The 18,723-nt window shown below is 38.3% G+C and overlaps 1 protein-coding gene across 3 annotated transcripts in view; it reads left to right on the top strand.

Moving 5' to 3' along the window:
- Positions 1 to 18,723, top strand: part of CEP83 (centrosomal protein 83) — a 140,237-nt gene that overhangs the window by 32,708 nt on the left and 88,806 nt on the right. Inside the window, exon 2 of one of the 3 annotated variants that reach the window (XM_070370914.1) lies at positions 7,721 to 7,790. The exons of the other annotated variants lie outside the window; for them this stretch is intronic. The gene's annotated coding sequence lies outside the window, so the exon portion shown is untranslated. The remainder of the gene's footprint in view (positions 1 to 7,720; positions 7,791 to 18,723) is intronic. 3 annotated transcript variants of the gene reach the window in all.

Genomic DNA, 18,723 nt, shown 5'->3' on the forward strand with positions numbered 1-18,723 from the left:
TCATATCCACAACTGGATGTTGTTTTTGCTTTGGCTCCGTCTCTTCATTCTTTCTGGAGTTATTTCTCTACTCTTCTCCAGTAGCATATTAGGCACCTACCGACCCGGGGAGTTCATCTTTCAGTGTCCTATCTTTTTGCCTTTTCATACTGTTCATGGGGCTCTCAAGGCAAGAATACTGAAGTGGTTTGCCATTCCCTTTTCCAGTGGACCACATTTTATCAGAAAGAAATAGAGGAAAACAACAAAATGCAAAAGACTAGAAATCTCTTCCAAAAAATTAGAGATACCAAGGGAACGTTTCATGCAAAGATGGACACAGTAAAGGACAGAAATGATATGGACCTCACAGAAGCAGAAGATTTTAAGAAGAGATGGCAAGAACACGTAGAAGAACTATACCAAAAAAATCTTCATGACCAGATAAGCACGATGATGTGATCAGTCACCTAGAGCCAGATGTTCTGGAATGTGAAGTCAAGTGGGCCTTAGGAAGCATGACTACAAACAAAGCTAGTGGAGGCGATGGAATTCCAGTTGAGCTATTTCATTCCTAAAAGATGATGTCGTGAAAGTGCTGCACTCAATATACCAACAAATTTGGAAAACTCCACAGTGGCCACAGGACTGGAAAAGGTCAGTTTTCATTCCAGTCCCAAAGAAAGGCAATGCCAAAAAATGCTCAAACTACTGCACAATTGTACTCATCTCACATGCTAGCAAAGTAATGCTCAAAATTCTCCAAGCCAGGCTTCAACAGTAGGTGAACCGTGAACTTCCAGATTTTCAAGCTGGGTTTAGAAAAGGCAGAGGGACCAGAGATCAAATTGCCAACATCAAGTTGCTGGTTGGGACCAGCCCAACAACAAACCGACCTGAGGGACCGGTGCTGCATAAGAATAAGGAAAAATAAGACTCAGAAATAAAGTGGGGATCAGGGACTGATGCCGTTCGTAGGCAAAAGACCAGATCCTAATCCTGCATGCCTTTTATTGTTAACATCTACTTCCTTTTACGTGCTCTAGAGATATCTGTTCTTTGATATCTGATATCAATATCTGTTCTTTGATACTAATATCTGATATCAATCTCAGATCGGGGATAAAGATATACATTGCACACTTCTTAATGTCAAACCTTCAGGCCTTTCAGGACTCTGCTTAGCCCTTTAGTGACGCCCTTTCTCAGCAACTCCCTCAAGGCTCTGGTTACAGGAACAGTTACTAATGGTTTTCCATCAGTCACATCAGTACCTCAGCATCTTGTTTTCAAGATGTCTTTCCATGATGTACTTTTTACTGCTCCCAGCCCTTTGCCTGGGGGTGATGAGAAAGTCATTCTTACTTTTCAAAGAAGCCCTAATAGTACAGGCCAGTGCATAACATATTCCCTACATATCTCCCTTTTTTATTTTTTGAACCTTACTTTTTGTAATTACTGACCAAAGCGATAGTCATAGAAGCCAAAGCTTCTGTGCTGTTTGCCAATTGCTAATTTGCTAGCTGCTAATTGCTGTTGATGTCCGTTGACTTTCTTGGTGATTCGCCTGCACACTATGTAAAAACAGAAGAAAGACATAAAAATTAACATAAAACCAGCCATTGATCCTCCAGTAGTTTTCAAGTGAGGAATGGGGTTTAATTGAGAAATCCCATCTGCTGCTGCATCCAGCAGATTAGAACCTTGCAAAAGGTGTAGTTTCAGAGAGAAGGTTTCCAAGATGTTTTTCCATGATGTACATTTTATTGCTCCCAGCCTGGGGTGATGAGAAAGTCATTCATATTTTTCAAAGAAGCCCTGTTAATTATAGTACAGTCCTGTGCATAGCATATTCCCTACATGTTGGATCATTGAAAAAGCAAGAGAGTTCCAGAAAAACACCTCCTGCTATATTGACTATGCCAAAAAGCCTTTGACTATGTGGATCACAACAAGCTGTGGCAAATTCTTCAAGAGATGGGAATACCAGACCTCCTTACCTGCCTCCTGAGAAATTTGTATGCAGGTCAAGAATCAACAGTTAGAACTGGACATGAAACAACAGACTGGTTCCAAATAGGAAAAGGAGTACATCAAGGCTGTATATTGTCACCCTGCTTATTTAACTTCTATTCAGAGTACATCATGAGAAATGCTGGACTGGATGAAGCACAAGCTGGAATCAAGATTGCTGGGAGAAATATCAATAACCTCAGATATGCAAATGATACCACCTTTATAGCAGAAAGTGAAGAAGAACTAAAGAGCCTCTTGATGAAAGTGAAAGAGGAGAGTGAAAAAGTTGGCTTAAAGCTCAATGTTCAGAAACTAAGATCATGGCATCTGCTCCCATCACTTCATGGCAAATAGATGGGAAACAGTGACAAACTTCATTTTTGGGGGCTCCAAAATCACTGAAGATGGTGACTGCAGCCATGAAATTAAAAGATGCCTGCCCCTTGGGAGAAAAGTTATGACCAACCTAGACAGCATATTCAAAAGCAGAGGCATTACATTGCCAACAGAGGTCTGTCTAGTCAAAGCTATGGTTTTCCAGTAGTCATGTATGGATGTGAGAGTTGGACTATAAAGAAAGCTGAGCACCGAAAAATTAATACTTTTGAACTGTGGTGTTGGAGAAGACTCTTGAGAGTCCCTTGGATTGCAAGGAATCAAACCAGTCAATCCTGAAGGAAATTGGTCCTGAATATTCATTGGAAGGTCTGATGCTGAAGCTGAAACTCCAATACTTTGGCCACCTGATGTGAAAAACTGACTAATTTGAAAAGACTCTGATGCTGGGAAAGATTGAAGGTGGGAGGAGAAGGGGACGACAGAGGATGAGATGGTTGGGTGGCATCACTGACTCGATGGACATGAGTTTGAGCAAGCTCTGGGAGTTGGTGATGGACAGGGAAGCCTGGCATGCTGCAGTCCATGGGGTTGCAAAGAGTCAGACACGGCTGAGCGACTGAACTGAATTCAGTTGCTATGGAGGGTTCCCCCGGTGGCTCCAGATGGTAAAGAATCTGCCTGTAATGTAGGAGATCCGGGTTTGATCCTTTATGCTCATATAAACTTGAAAATTTTAATGTGCCTCAGTTTTTCTTTTAACAACTGACAACACCAAATGTTGGCCAAAATGTGGAGGAAAGAACTCTTACGTTGGTTGAAATGGAAAACGATACAACTACTTTGAAAAAGATTTGTCAGTTTGTTATAAACATATACTCCATAATTTTGCAGTTCTGCTTATATATTTACACCTCTCCCCAACTGAAAATATGTCCACAAAATGTCTTGTTACAAGCAACTTTATTCATAATAACTGGAAACAATCCAAATGCACATCAGTAAAAGAACAAAATGTGCTTTTGTTGTTTAAATATAACAGTGGAATACTCTTGGGTTCTTCCTTTGTGAGCTCATGGAATTGTATACTTAAAATTTATGCCTTTCATTATATGTAAATTTTAACCTTAAAAACAAAAAGTATAAAGAAATTAAACAGAAGAGAATTAGTAAAAGAAATAGTCCTTTACACATGTTATTGTGTATCCATGTGATGTCTGAAGTTGTGGTACCCTCACAACTGTGACAATGACACCCCACTCCAGTACTCTTGCCTGGAAAATCCCATGGATGGAGGAGCCTGGAAGGCTGTAGTCCATAGGGTCGCTAAGAGTTGGACACGACTGAGCAACTTCCCTTTCACTTTTCACTTTCCTGCATTGGAGAAGGAAATGGCAACCCACTCCAGTGTTCTTGCCTGGAGAATCCCAGGATGGGGAGCCTGGTGGGCTGCCGTCTATGGGGTCGCACAGAGTCGGACACGACTGAAGTGACTTAGCAATAGCAGCATGCTGGCAGAGCAGTGGAAAAGACCAGGGTCCTTGGTAATACTTAGAAAAGTTTTTGAATGAAAGTTAAGAAATTTGAGTTTTAAAATTAAAAATCAAATCTGTTTAAAAAATGTTGATTATAATAAAGTTTAAAAAAGAAAAGTACACAAAAGTACATATCTGAGTGATTTACAAAGCAAACCCCAGTGTAACCACAACTGAGATCGAGAGTTAGATTACTAGCAGCCTTCCTCAGGTAACGTTATCCTGACTTCTGTATTAATCACTTCCTTTTTTTTTCCCGAATTCTTTCACAACTCAGACATACCTAAGTGTATATTCTCTAAATCTCATTTTGTCCTCTTTTCATTTTTTCTGAAGTTTAGATGTCTGGAATAGATGAGTGTATATTCTTTTGACTCTCTCTTTTGTTTGAATAGTATATTTGTGATACTTAGGTAGTATACATAGCTTTCATTAACATATAGGACTAATTCCTTTATATCACAGTTTCTCTCTTCAGCTGTTAATGGCAGTATGATTTGTTTCTAGGTTTCAGTTGGGAATAATACTGCTATAACAGTATCTCATGGTATACTTATATTAATTACTCATATTTCAATTAGATATTATATATATTCAATTATATATATATTCAATATATATTCAGTATATATTGAATATATATATATATTCAATTATATATCAAGTAGAGAATTTCTGTGTCATAATATATATTCATTTCTTTAACTTTAGATACTGATTTGTTGTGCCGTCACTCAGTCATGTCTGACTTTGGGATCCCATGGACTGCAGCATGCCAGGCTTCCCTGTCCTTCACCATCTCCCAGAGTTTGCTCAAACTCATGACCATTGAGTCGATGATGCCATCCAGCAATCTCATCCTCTGTAGCTCCTTTCTCCTCTTGCCCTCAATCTTTCCCAGCATCAGCATCTTTTCCATTGAGTCGGCTCTTTGCATCAGGTGGCCAAAGTATTGGAGCATCAGCATCAGTCCTTCCAGTGAATATTCAGGGTTGATTTCCTTTAGAATTAACCAGAATGATCTCCTTGCAGTCCAATAGACTCTGAAGTGTCTTTTCCAGCATCACGGTTGAAAAGCATCAATTCTTCAGCACTCAGCCTTCATTACTGCCCAGCTCTCACATCCGTACATGAATACTGGAAAAACCAAAGCTTTGGCTAGACAGATCTTTGTCAGCAAAGCCTGGCTTTTTAATACGCTGTCTAGGTTTGTCATAGCTTTTCTTCCAAAGAGCAAGTGTCTTTTAATTTCATGGATGTAGTCACTGTCTGCAGTGATTTTGGAGCCCAAGAAGATAAAGTCTCTCACTGTTTCCATTCCCCCCCATCTATTTGCCATGAAGTGATGGGACTGAATGCCATGATATCAGTATTTTGAATCTTGAGTTTTAAACCAGCTTTTTCACTGTCCTCTTTCACTTTCATCAAAAGGCTCTTTAGTTCCTCTTTGCTTGCTGCCATTTGGGTGGTGTCATCTGCATATCTGAGGTTATTGTTATTTCTCCCGGCAGTCTTGATTCCAGCTTGAGCTTCATCCAGCCTGGCATTTTCCATGATGTACTCTGCATATAAGTTAAATAATCAGAGTGACAATATACAACCTTGACATACTCCTTTTCTGATTTGGAACGGTCTGTTGTTCCATGTCTGGTTCTAACTGTTGCTGCTTGACCTGCATACAGATTCCTCAAGAGGCAGGTCAGGTGGTCTGGTATTCCCATCTCTTTCAGAATTTTCCATGTTTTGTTATGATGTCAAAGGCTTTAGTGTGGTCAATGAAGCAGAAGTAGATGTTTTTCTGGAATTCTCTTGCTTTTTCTGTGATCCAGTGGTTGTTGGAAATTTGATCTCTGGTTCCTCTGCCTTTTCTGAATCCAGCTTGAACATATGGAAGTTCTTGGTTCATGTACTGTTGAAACTTAGCTTGAAGGATTTTGAGCATTACTTTGCTAGCATGTAAAATGAGTGCAATTGTGTGGTAGTTAGAACATTCTTTGGCATGGCCCTTCTTTGGAATTGGAATGAAAACTGACCTTTTCCAGTTCTGTGGCCACTGCTGAGTTTTCCAAATTTGCTGGCATATTGAGTGCAGCACTTTAACAGAAAAGATACACCTACCTGAATGCAGAGTTCCAAAGAATAGCAAGGAGAGATAAGAAATCCTTCTTAAGTGAACAATGCAAAGAAATAGAGGAGAACAGTAGAATGAGAAAGACTAGCTATCTCTTCGGGAAGATGAGAGATACCAAGGGACCATTTCATGTAAAGGTGGGTGCAGTAAAAGACAGAAACTGTATGGACCTAACAGACGCAGAAAATATCAAGAGGTGGCAAGAATACCCAGAAGAACTGTACCAAAAATGTCTTAATGACCTACATCACTAATGGTGTGATCACTCACCTAGAGTCATTTCTTAAGTGTGAAGTCAAATGGGACTTAAGAAGCATCACTACGAACAAAGCTAGTGTCCTCAGATTCTAAAGATGATTTTATTAAAGTGCTGCACTCAGTATGCAGGCAAATTTAGAAAACTCAGCAGTAACCACAGGACTAGATACTACTTGTTTTTCCCCAAAGGGAATATACTATCACTTGTCTCTTCTGTTTTCTCCAAACTTATTATCATCAGACTTTTTGGTTTTCTCATAGTGATTTTAATTTTATAAGAATTCCTACACATACTCAGTTCACTTCACTCAGTGGTGTCTGACTCTTTGTGACCCTGTGGGGTACAGCTCATCACACTTCCCTGTCCATCACCAACTCCCAGAGCTTGCTCAAACTCATGTCCATTGAGTCGGTGATACCATCCAACTATCTCATCCTCTGTCGTCCCCTTCTCCTCCTGCCTGCAATCTTTCCCAGCATCAGAGTCTTTTCCAATGAGTCAGTTCTTTGCATCAGGTGGCCAAAGTATTGGAACTTCAGCATCAGTCCTTCCAATGAATATTCAAGACTGATCTCCTTTAGGATGGAATGGCTGGATCTCCTTGCAGCCCAAGGGATCTCAAGAGTCTTCTCCAACACCACAGTTCAAAAGCATCAATTCTTCGGTGCTCAGCTTTCTTTATAGTCCAGCTCTCATATCCATAGATGACTGCTGGAAAAACCATAGCTTTGACTAGACAGACTTTTGTCGGCAAAGTAATGTCTCTGCTTTTTAGTATGCTGTGTAGGTTGGTCATAGCTTTTCTTCCAAGGAGCAGGTGTCTTTTAATTTCATGGCTGCAGTCACCATCTGCAGTGATTTTGGAGCCCCAAAAAATAAAGTCTGACACTGTTTCCACTGTTTCCCCATCTATTTGCCATGAAGTGATGGGATTGGATGCCATGATCTTAGGTTTCTGAATGTTGAGTTATAAGCCAGCTTTTTAACTCTCCTCTCTCACTTTCATCAAGAGGCTCTTTAGTTCTTCTTTGCTTTCTGCCATAAGGGTGGTGTCATCTGCTCAGCTGAGGTTATTGATATTTCTCCTAGCAATATTGATTCCAGCTTGTGCTTCATCCAGCCTGGCATTTCGCATGATGTAATAATTCCTGTACATTAGTACATTAAAAAGATAATTCAGCAGAAGAAATAGGACAAAAGATTCAAAGAAAGATTTCATAACATAAAAGAAGATATCAAGAGGACCCATGAACAAAGAATATCTTTTAAAATATTCTCTTGCTGGTATGTAGAATGCAGTTAGTTTTTGTGTGTTAATCTCCTTAGCAGTCTGACTTCCTTCCTCTAATCATTTCTCTATAAATTCTTCTGTACTTTATATATATACTATCAGAACTTTTGTATATAACATAAGTTTTTTTCTTTCCATGTTTTTTGACCTTTTATACCTTTGTTTTTTTCCAGATCTTCAGTACAAAGTTGAGTAAAATTGGTGATAATGGACATCCTTGTCTTATTAATCAGATTCTCAAAGGCAAGCATTGAAGAGTTTGAAATCAAGCATGGTTTTTACTGTATTCTTTTTGAACACACCTTGTATTAAATTGATGTGCCTTTCAGTTCCTGGTTTGCTTTAAATTTTTTTAAATTGCGTTGAAATTTATATAACAAAATTAGCCATTTGAAAGTGTGCAATTCAGTGCCATTTAGTACATTCATGATGTTGTACAACTACCACTTCTAGTTTCAAAATGTTTTTATCACCTTCAAAGAAAACTCTGTACCCATTAAGCAGTCATTCCCTATTCCCTACCCTAAGCTCTTTGCAACCACCGATCTACTTTGTCTCTATGGATTTACCTATTTTGGATAATCATATAACTGGAGTCAGACTTTGACACAAATGGTGGATGTTTTATTTTCTTACAACTCCCTGAGCATCTGCTATTTTAGTCTATTGTCTTTTCAAAGTGAGCAATTTCTTTTCTAGTTAATTCTTTTTTTTTAATTTTATTTTATTTTTAAACTTTACATAATTGTATTAGTTTTGCCAAATATCAAAATGAATCCACCACAGGTATACATGTGTTCCGCATCCTGAACCCTCCTCCCTCCTCCCTCCCCATACCCTCCCTCTGGGTCGTCTCAGTGCACTAGCCCCAAGCATCCAGTATCGTGCATCGAACCTGGACTGGCAACTCGTTTCATACATGATATTTTACATGTTTCAATGCCATTCTCCCAAATCTTCCCACCCTCTCCCTCTCCCACAGAGTCCATAAGACTGTTCTATACATCAGTGTCTCTTTTGCTAGTTAATTCTTTGTTCTTTATCTTTTCATACTGTTGAGCTCATACTTAGATTTTTATTTTGGTCATTGTATTTTTAATTTCTAAAATTTCCACTTGGTTCTTCTTTATATCTTGAATTCTTTGTTGAGACATTTGTTTGTTGTGACTCTCTTTTTTCATGTATTTCAGGCTTGTGATTGCTCACTGAAGCATTTTAATCATAACTTCTTTAAAATCTTTGTCAGATAACTTAAACATCTCTGTCATCTCAGTGTTGGCATCTTGCAGTTGTCTTTTTACATTTGAGATGTTTCTCATTCTGGATATGACAGTGATTTTCTTTTGAAACCTGGAACTCTGAGGTTTATGTTAATGAGACTTTGGATTCTACTTAAACCTGTTTTAGCTGGCTTTTCTCGACATCTCTCTGGTAGAGAAACGGGAAATGCTATCTCATTATTGCCAATTGGGGATGAAAGTCCAGTTTTTCCATTTAACCTCTGTTGACACCTGAGTTGTAGAGATTGTCATTTTATTGTTGGGTGGCGAGGAGTTCTGGCTTCTCATGTGGTCTCTACTGACACAGCAGAAAGGGTAGCCTTGTTATTGCTGAGTGTAGTGCCAGTCCTCACTCTCCACTAAGCCTTCTCTGAGAGCAGTTAAGCAGATTGAGGGATGAGCTAACGCTTACTCTTGGTGGAGTGAAAGTTCAGGTGACCCACGTGGTCTCCATTGACATTCGGGAACGTGAGGCTTAACTACTTTTCAGCAGAGATGAAAGTCCCAACTTCCTAATTGCTTGTATATCATCCCTGATAGGGTATTGGGATTATAGCCTGGCTTTGGCTTTTGCTTGTGTGGAAGTGGTAGAACCACAACTTTTTCCATAGTATTTGCTTGTAGTAGGTCGTTACTGTCTTAAATTTTTTTTTTATCTTGCTGGGCTTCCCCTTTCTTGTTAGTTTGGCTAAAGAAGAGGGTTAAAACATTTTATGGGATTGGGGGAGGGGTCTGAACTCATTGCCAGCTTCTTCACCTCCAAGTTGGGCATAAATGAGGAATAAAGAAAATCCAGGGAGCCTGCCACTGTGTTGGTTCTTTTGTCCCAGGGTTCTTAGCTGATCTTCCTTCTAGTCTCCATTTTTCAGAGTCATGTTACATATGTCAGTATGTATAACATTTGAGACTTTCAGTTGTATTACTGGGCTTAGGGAAGTGTACATCTGCTCCATCTTCCTGGAAGCAAATATCTTTATCCCTCAAGTTTTAATAATCAATCTTCCTTTGGTTCTAAATATTTTCTGACTTTTATAGTGACTTTTCTTTAGTTTGTAAGTTATTTAGAAATGTTTTCTTTCTAAGCGTGTGTAACTTTTCCAGTTATCTTTTTGTATTGAGTTTTAGTTTAATTATAGTCAGAAAACATATTCTGTATAAATTTTTCTTAATGTGAGATATTTTTAAGATTTAGTACGTTCAGTTCAGTTCAGTTGCTCAGTCGTGTCCGATTCTTTGCGACCCCATGGATGGCAGCACGCCAGGCCTCCCTGTCCATCACCAACTCCTGGAGCTTACTCAAACTCATGTCCATTGAGTCGGTGATGCCATCCAAGCATCCTATCCTCTGTTGTCCCCTTCTCCTCACGCCTTCAGTCTTTCCCAGCATCAGGGTCTTTTCCAGTGAGTCAGCTCTTCACATCAAGTGGCCAAAGTATTGGAGTTTCAGCTTCAACATCAGTCCTTCCAATGAACATTTAGGACCGATTTCCTTTAGGATGGACTGGTTGGATCTCCTTGCAGTCCAAGGGACTCTCCAGAGTCTTCTCCAACACCACAGTTCAGAAGCATCAATTCTTCGGCAGTCAGCTTTCTTTATAGTCCAACTCTCACATCCATACATGACCACAGGAAAAACCATAGCCTTGACTAGACGGACCTTTGTTGGCAAAGTAATGTCTCTGCTTTTGAATATGCTGTCTAGGTTGGACATAACTTTCCTCCCAAGGAGTGTCTTTTTATTTCATGGCTGCAGTCACCATCTGCAGTGATTTTGGAGCCCCCCAAAATAAAGTCTTGACACTGTTTCCACTGTTTGCCCATCTGTTTGCCATGAAGTGATGGGAGTAGATGCCATGATCTTCGTTTTCTGAATGTTGAGCTTTAAGCCAACTTTTTCACTCTCCTCTTTCACTTTCATCAAGAGGCTTTTGAGTTCCTCTTCACTTTCTGCCATAAGGGTGGTGTCATCTGCATATCTGAGGTTATTGATATTTCTCCCGGCAATCTTGATTCCAGCTTGCGCTTCATCCAGCCCAGCATTTTTCATGATGTACTCTGCATAGAAGTTAAATAAGCAGGGTGACAATATACAGCCTTGACGTACTCCTTTTCCTATTTGGAACCAGTCTGTTGTTCCATGTCCAGTTCTAACTGTTGCTTCCTGACCTGTGTACAGATTTCTCAAGAGGCAGGTCAGGTGGTCTGGTATTCCCATCTCTTTCAGAATTTTCCACAGTTTATTGTGATCCACACAGTCAAAGGCTTTGACATAGTCTTATAGTCATTTATAAATGATCCAGCATGTGGTCATTTATAAATGTTCCATGCATGCTTATGAGGAATGTGTTCTATACTTATTGGGTACAGTTTTTCTGTAAATGTCAGGTCAGGTTGGTTAATTATGTTGTTTAAGTTGTTTTTATTCTTACTGATAATTTTTTTCTGCTTATTCTATTAGTTACCAAGAATAGTGGTTAAGTTCTCTCCCTAAGATTGTGAATTTGTCTGTTTTTCCTTGTAGTTCTGACTGTCTCATTTGTTGTATGTAAATTAAAATTGTCACATCTTTTTGGTGTACTTAACCTTTTATTATGAATGTGTCTTTTCATCTTTACTAGTATTTTTTGTCTGAAAATCAACATTATTTGCTATCAATATTCTAACTTCTCTTTTGATTAGTGTTTGTATTATTTTCTCTCATTTTAATTTCAACCTTTCCGTGCCCTTGTGTTTTTAACAATGGCTTATAAAAAAGGCATATGGCTATATTTTTCCTTTTAAATTTTCTTTTATGTTGAGAAACCCTTTTTTAAAATGTTTTAGTAATTTTAATTTCTCTACCCTCTTCAGTTCAGTCGCTCATTTGTGTCCGACTCTTTACAACCCCATGAATCGCAGCACGCCAGGCCTCCCTGTCCATCACCAACTCCCGGAGTTCATCAGACTCACGTCCATTGAGTCAGTGATGCCATCCAGCCATCTCATCCTCTGTCGTCCCCTTCTCCTCCTGCCCCCAATCCCTCCCAGCATAAGAGTCTTTTCCAGTGAATCAACTCTTTGCATGAGGTGGCCAAAGTACCAGAGTTTCAGCTTTAGCATCATTCCTTCCAAAGAAATCCCAGGGCTGATCTCCTTCAGAATGGACTGGTTGGATCTCCTTGCAGAGATTTTTCTTGCAGAGATATTTCTCCCGGCAATCTTGATTCCACCTCGTGCTTCTTCCAGTCCAGCGTTTCTCATGATGTACTCTGCATATAAGTTAAACAAGCAGGGTGACAATATACAGCCTTGACGTACTCCTTTTCCTATTTGGAACCAGTCTATTGTTCCATGTCCAGTTCTAACTGTTGCTTCCTGACCTGCATACAGGTTTCTCAAGAGGCAGATCAGGTGGTCTGGTATTCCCATCTCTTTCAGAATTTTCCACAGTTTATTGTGATCCACACAGTCAAAGGCTTTGGCATAGTCCACCCTTTTAGCATTCTTTAATGATTATCCTAGAGAGAGATTCATCAGATTTTATTATGAAGAGTTAGATAGCAAATACTTTATGTTCTTCGGGTCATGCATAGTTTCTGTTCTGTATTCTTTTACCCCTCCCTTCTTTCATTCCTTATAGAGCTGTTTTAGATTTAGGTCAAAATTGAGCAGAAAGTACTGAGGGTTCTCATGTACCCATTACTTGACCCCATATGCACAGTCTCCTTCAGTGTTAATATCCCATAGCAGAGTGATACCTTGACATGTCATTATTACCCATAGTTCACAGTTTACATTACAGTTCACTCTTGGTGTTTATACATTTGTGGGTTTTAACAAATGTATATTTGCATATATTCTATAATTATAGTATCATACAAAATAGTTTCTCCTTTAAAAATCCTTTCTGCTTACCTGTTCATCCCTTTATTTCCCCTAATCCTTTGCAAGCACTGATCTTTTTAATGATTCCATAGTGTGGCCATTTCCAGAATGTCATATAGTTGGAATCCTACAGTATGTATACTTTTTTAGATTGACGTCTTTCACTTAGTAACATGCATTTAATATTTCTCCATATTGTTTCATGGCTTGTTAGCCCATTTCTTTTCTTTTTTTAAAATTAATTTATTTTAATCAGAAGCTAATTACTTTATAATATTGTGTTGGTTTTTGCCATACATTGACATCAATCAGCCATGGGTGTACATGTGTCCCCCCATCCTGAACCCCCCTCCCACCTCCCTCCCCATCCCATCCCTCTGGGTTGTCTCAGTGCACCAGCTTTGAGTGCCCTGTTTCATGCATCGAACTTGGACTGGTCATCTATTTCACATACCGTAATATACATGTTTCAGTGCTATTCTCTCAAATCATCCCACCTTCGCCTTATCTTAGAGTCCAAAAGTCTGTTCTTTATATCTGTGTCTCTTTTTTCTGTCTTGCATATAGGGTCATCGTTACCATTTTTCTAAATTTCATATATATACGTTATTACACTGTACTGGTATTTTTCTGACTTACTTCACTCTGTATAATAGGCTCCAGTTTCACCCACCTCATTAGAACTGACTCAAATGTGCTCTTTTTAATAGCTGAGTAATATTCCATTGTGTATATGTACCACAACTTTCTTATCCATCTGTCTGCCTAGGGACATCTAGGTTTTTTCCATGTCCTAGCTATTGTAAATGGTGCTGCAATGAACATTGAGGTACCCATGTCTCTTTCAATTCTGGTTCCCTTGGTGTGTATGCCCAGCAGTGGAGTTACTGGGTCATATGGCAGTTCTTTTTCCAGTTTTTTAAGGAATCTCCACACTGTTCTCCATAATGGTGAATATGTTTGCATTCCCACCAACAGTGTAAGAGGGGTCCCCTTTTCTCCACACCCTCTCCAGCATTTGTTGTTTGTAGACTTTTTGATGGCAGCCATTCTGACCGATGTGACATGGTACCTCATTGCATTTCTGTGATATTGAGTGATGTTGTAGCTCATTTCTTTTTGAGGCTGGATAATATTGCATTGTCTGGATGTTTGGATGTTCCACAGTTTATCCACTCACTTATTGAGGGAGATCTTGGTTGCGTTCAGGGTTTGGTATCTATGAATTAAGCCACTATAAACATCTGTGTACCAGTTTTTGTTGGATGTAAGTTTTCAGTTCATTTGGGCAAATAACAATGATTGCAGTTGCTGGATGGTATGGTTTGAGTAATGACAGAGTTCCTGTTTCTCCACATCTTCACTAGCATATGTTGTTGTCTGTGTCTGGGTATAGGTCATTCTAATAGGTGTGTGGTGGTATCTCATTGTTGCTTTAGTTTGCAGTTCCCTAATGACATAGGGCCAACATCTATTCTTATTTGCCATTTGTATATCTTCTTTGGTGAGATGTTTGTTAAGGTCTTTGGCCCATTTTTTAATCCAGTTGTTTGTTTTCTTATTGTTGAGTTTGATTTCTTTGTATATTTTCAATAACAGTCCTCTGTCAGATGTATATTTTTCAATACTTTGTCCCAACCTATGGCTCCTCCTTTTCTCTTGACAGTGCCTTTTGTAGAGCAGAAGTTATTAATTTTAATGAAGTCTGACTTACTAACTTTTTTCATGGATCTTGCCTACGGTGTTGTATCTAAAAACTCATTATTAAATAGATTTTTCTCCTAGGCTGTGTTCTAGGAATTTGTGTGTGTGACTGTTGTTGTTGTTGTTTAGTTGCTCAGTCATGTCTGACTCTGAGAAACCATGGATTGTAGCCTGCCAAGATCCTCTGTCCATGGAATTTCTCAGGCAAGAGTATTGGAGTGGGTTGTCATTTCCTTCTCCAGGGGTTCTTCCTGATCCAGGGAACAAACCTGTGTCTCCTGCTTGGCAGGAGGATTTACCAGTGAGCTATCTGGGGAGCCCAATTTGATAATTTTACATTTTACATTTAGGTGTATAGTTCATTTGAGCTAATTATTGAAAGGTTTAATTAAGGTCTATAGCTAGATCCACATTTTTTCATGTTTCTAATGTTTTTGCATGGGCTCTTTTGTCAAAGGTCAGTTGACTCTCAGTCAGTTCAGTTGCTCAGTCAGGTCTGACTCTGCAACCCCATGAATTGCAGCATGCCAGGCTTCCCTGTCCATCACCAACTCCCGGAAGTTGCTCAAACTCATGTCCATCCAGTCAGTGATGCCATCCAACCATCTCATCCTCTGTTGTCCCCTTCTCCTCAGTTCTTCACATCAGGTGGCCAAAGTATTGGTGTTTCATCTTTAGCATCAGTCCTTCCAGTGAATATTCAGGACTGATTTCCTTTAGGATAGACTGGTTGGATCTCCTTGCAGTCCAAGGGACTCTCAAGAGTCTTCAACACCACAGTTCAAAAGCATCAATTCTTTGGTGCTCAGATTTCTTTATGGTCCAACTCTCACATCCATATATGACTACTGGAAAAACCATAGCTTTGACTAGACAGACCTTTGTTGGTAAAGTAATGTCTCTCCTTTTTAATATGCTGTCTAGGTTTGTCATAGCTTTTCTTCCAAGGCTGACTATAATTTTCTTTCAGTTGACTATAATTTAGTCTATTTCTGGACCCTCTGTTCTGTTCCATTGATCCATTTGCCTATTAGGCCAATATAATATTGTCTTGATTACTGTTGCTTACATAATAAGACTTGAAGTTGGGTAGTGTCAGCTCTCCAACTTTGTTCTTTAATTTTGTGTTGACTGTTCTGGATCTTTTGCTTCTTCATATAAGTTTTAGAATCGCTTTGTTGATACCTGCATAATAACTTGTTGAGATTGTATTGAATATGGCAGTCAGATTGGGAAGAACTGACATCTTGGCCATATTTAGTCTTCCAATCCATGAACATAAAATATTTTATTATTGATCTAATTCTTTGACTTCTTTCATCAAAGATTTGTAATTTTCTTCATATAAATCTTTGTCTGAAACCATGCTGTTTAAAAGTTAATTCATTAGGCTGTGCTGGGTCTTACTTGCAGGACTAGGGATCTTTGATCTTACTTGGAGAATGCAAGGTCTTTAATTGTGGCATGTGGGATATTTTAATGGGGACATGTGGGTTTGGTTCCTTGACCAGGAATTGAAGGCAGGCCTCCTGCATTGGGAATGTGGAGTCTTAGCCATTGGACCACTAAGAAATTTCCCCTCATATAAATATTATACATATTTAGTTAATTTTATACCTGTTTCATTTTGGGGTGGGTGTTAATGTAAAGGTATTATTTTAAGTTTCAGTTTCTGTTTATTGCTGATGTAAGAAAGTGATTGATTTTTATATATTAACCTTCTGTTCTGTAGTTTGGCTGTAGTTTCTTGTTAGTTTTGAAATTGTTCGATTCTTTTGAGTCTCCTTCATAGATGATCATGTCCTCTGCAAACAAAGATTGTTTTATTTCTTCCTCTTCTTTCTTTATGCCTGTTATTTCCTTTTCTTATTGCACTAGCTTAGGCTTCCATCCAGTACAGTTTGGAAAAGGAGTGGTAAGAGGGAACAGCCTTGCTTGTTCTTGATCTTACTGGGAAAGCTTCTATTCCCGCCTTGCCGCCCCCCCTCCCCCCCCACACCATTAGGTATGCTGTTAGCTGTAGATTTTTTGTAGATATTCTTTATCAAATTGAGGAAGTATCACTTATACCTGATTTTCTGAGAGTTTTATCACGAGTAGATGTTGGACTTTGTCAGATTTTTTTTGTGTATATTGCTATGATCGTGTGATTTTTCTGCTTTTAGTCTATTGGTGTAATGAATTATAGTGATTTTTTTTTTTTTTTAATATTGAACCAGCCTTGCATGACTGGAATAAATCCTGTTTGGTCATGGTGTATAGTTCTTTTCATATATTGTTTGATTTGATTTACTAGTATTTTGTTGAGGGTTTTTTACAGCTATTTTCATTCTTTTTTTTTTTTTAACTCTTAAAAAAGAAGAAAGCCTTTTTAGCTTAGACCATACACAACAAAGGCTACTGACCAGCTTTAGCCCATGGACTGTAGTTTGCCAATCCATTTCCTTTACAATATGCATCCTTGACTTACAGAATATATTGATACTTTTACCCTCTCCCATACAGTCCAAGGGCTCTATTATACTTGTAATTCTACCTTTATTGACTTATATTCCATGTTATATCATGTTTTATATGTTAAAATATGTAAGATTATTTTATGCAATTAATATTCAGTTAGAATTATGCACATATTTATAGTTTTCATCTATCTTCCTTTCTTTCTGCATTGTCAAGTTCATATCTAAGAATTTTCCTCGTGTGTGAAAACTCTCTTGGTGTTTTTTAGTGTACATCTTTAGGGATAAATTGTTCTGTGTCTCTGAAAATGTCTTCATTTTACCATCATTCTTCAGAGTTGTAGTGTTGCTGTATTAATGGAATGTTAGTTTGGCAGTTGTTTCCTTTCAGCGTTGTACGTTGTGTTCTTACCATCACTGTTGAAGTCAGTTCTGTCATTTTGTCGCTCTGTTTGAAGTTATTTTGTCTTTTTCTGCTAAGATTTTCCCTTTATTTTTGTTTTTTCAGCTGTCTTAATGTGTAGGTGTAGATTTCTTCTTAGTTATGTGCTTGGGGGTTGTAGGACTTTTTTGAATCTGAAAGTTGATACCTTTCATCAGTTTGGGGATGTTGTCAACTTTTTTTTCCCCAGGTATTGTTTCTGCTCTATTCTCTCTTCTCTTTCTGGGATTCTAATTTCATGTGTATTAGAGTGACATTTTAACTTTAATTTCTGAATTTCTTTTCTTCTTTCTGTTTTTTCACTCTTTGTTTCTCTTTCTACTTTATCTTGAATATATTCTTTTTTAAAAAACTGTATTTGGCTGGGCCAGGTCTTAGTTGTGGCATATAAACTCTTAGTTGAGACCTGTAGGATCTAGTCCCTTGATCAGGAATCAAACCTGGGCCTTCTGTATTAGGAGCACAGTCTTAACCACTGGACCACCAGGCACATTCCCTTGAATATATTCTCTTAACCCATCTTCTAATTCCTTCCAAACTATGTCTCGACTGTTTTACCCAATCAATGGAGCTCTTCATTTTGGCTATCATATTTTTCAGCTTTAGAATTTGTTAGTTTATTTTTATGGTTTCTATTAATAATCCTCTCCCAGGTTTATTAACCTTATTTTTTATTGCCTTGTACACAATAATAATTTAAAATTTTCTTTTAGAACTATTTTCTGATGGTTCTTTAATAGTGAGAATTCATGTACTTGCCTATTGTCTGTTTTTGTCTCTGGCTTTAATTCCTGTTACCTTATTTTCCTATGGCCTTTTATGTGTGGATGTGTCATGTATTTATTTTTTAGAGCAATTTGGAGTCTAGTCTAATATCTGCCTTCTAAATTGCCCTTATTCCTAAGACAAAGCCTTTAAAGTCTCTATCCAAAATGAAGGGTGTTCACCAAGGGTTCTCTACTCCTTGCTGATCTAATAGGTGTCTTTTCTTTGAATTTAAAGACTGTCCCAGCACCTTCAGTCTCCAAGGTACCTCTCTCGAATGCAGATGCCTCTAGGGGAAAGGTGATCCCAAGTGCCAGTCTCATCTTTCTCCATCTGTATCTTCCTCTGTTTCCATCTCAGTAAATATTCTCTTGTTTTTCAGTATCTTCAAGCCGATTTTTTTTTTAATGTGTATACAACTTTTCTTTTTCTTAGCAGAAGGCTTGATCCAAATTACTTAATCCTCTATTACTGGAAATAGAAAACTATCTTCAGATTTCTTGTTATAAGAGATAGGTTATGTAGTAACTGAGTTAGGGTTTTCTGTTTTTAGCTACTTATATAATTAGTAAAAAAAAAATAGAGTTTTTTCTTTGTAGCCTTGAATGTAGAATGATGGAACCACATTTGAAGGTCAGAGAAAGAATTGTTTTTTGAGGCCT

The sequence above is a fragment of the Bos mutus genome, chromosome 5 (genome assembly GCF_027580195.1).
Source record: "Bos mutus isolate GX-2022 chromosome 5, NWIPB_WYAK_1.1, whole genome shotgun sequence".
NCBI lineage: Eukaryota > Metazoa > Chordata > Mammalia > Artiodactyla > Bovidae > Bos > Bos mutus.